Source organism: Aspergillus aculeatus (assembly GCF_001890905.1).
Source record: "Aspergillus aculeatus ATCC 16872 unplaced genomic scaffold ASPACscaffold_2, whole genome shotgun sequence".
NCBI lineage: Eukaryota > Fungi > Ascomycota > Eurotiomycetes > Eurotiales > Aspergillaceae > Aspergillus > Aspergillus aculeatus.
The window spans coordinates 1,331,225-1,332,797 of NW_017962977.1; positions in this window are offsets into that span (position 1 = coordinate 1,331,225).

Genomic DNA, 1,573 nt, shown 5'->3' on the forward strand with positions numbered 1-1,573 from the left:
AACGGTCGAGAGCCGTTCGCTGGGGGGGTGATTGTTCCGGAGTACTCCCGGTAATCTGCTGATGGGCAGAACCATTTGGTCCCCTACCTTATCACGCACACTCTCTCTCTTCGCTGCACCCACATGAAAATCTTTGAAGTCTAGTCCAATAAAAATTCTGATAAAGTTCATGGTTATGGCTACAGCCAAGCCCAGGATACACCCTCCAGACTCCAGAGTCCACTGTGGATCTCCCAGCTTAGTTCCCCTCCCTCCCCAGCCTCCTCCCTACCATAAGGGTGTCTGCCGCTGACACAGTGTGTCCCGAGGAGCCAAGGGAAATGTGTATGTGCTGTACAGTATTCTACTTAACCGAGATGCGAACTGAAGATGCGATCGCATGGTTTATAGCATTGATCATCTGTCAAACTGCACAGCCATTAGATGGTTGGACTACGAGCAGCAGCATAGTCAATATTCCCACGTCAACATGCCCCGATGACTTGTGAGCACACAGCGCAAATCTACTGAGCGGAATACCAAGGCGTGGGTGCGTCGTCTCCGGTACAGGATCTTCCCTTTTATGCCAATAGGCTATAGAGACAAAAGTACGAACCACCGTCAAGGAAGTCGAACATCAATTCAATTTCCTGCTGGCTTGCCCCCTCTCACGGCTGCCTTCCGGTCGCTTGAATCATACATTTCCCCTTCCTACTCCCCCATAGAATTTGACAATCCTCGAACTCGATTCGAATCTCTTGGATTGATCCATGCCCGACTCTATCTTGCTTGTTTGGCGCAGAAAGAATACGTGATATTCCACTAGTGCGCTCTGTGCCATTGTAGGCTGCTGGTAAGGAGCCTAATTTGTCCGACGGGCGGACTATTCCTAACATCGGTTGGGCTGGTAGCCTCGTGTTCCCCACTGACGCGTTCCTGACTTGCGCGGGCAAGCAGATAACTAACTCATGGATGACTGTCCCGGTTACACTGCACCCAAGGCAAAAAGGCATATCATCCATCATATTGGATTTAATCCACTTAATTCCGCTTCCAAATTCACCTATTTATGCCTGCTACAAGCGATGTATGAGTTCAGCGCGGTGGATGTTGGTCTACGAACAGGAAGATAACAATGGCCTTTGAGTGAGCGACAGAGAATTGTCCAATTGACAAGCGATAGGAGGTGGTTACCATCAGAAAACGGGGGCCCACCAAACGACGTGCTTCCCATTGGTACTGCTACGGCCATACTTCGGTTGGAGGTCTGGTTCCCCCCTGAAGTCGGCCGTACCGCAAGTCCGCGACAGCTGACCGGCGCAACCTTTGGATTCATCATCTGAACAATAAAAGTAATGGGGGTTGGTGTTGGTGAATGGTCAAGTAACATTCCCACTTTTCCTCCCAGTTCATCCCCCTCCATATCTGGTCTCTAACCCAAAGTTTGCTTATATCCGAGGAGCCATCGCCGGCATCACCCGCCGCCGTCTTTGCACCGTTTCTGGACTGTCAATCAAGTGCTATTGTTAGCATTGAGAGTACTATGAGTACTGTACCATTATCCACGATTAAGTGCAATGTTTTTTTTTTTTCT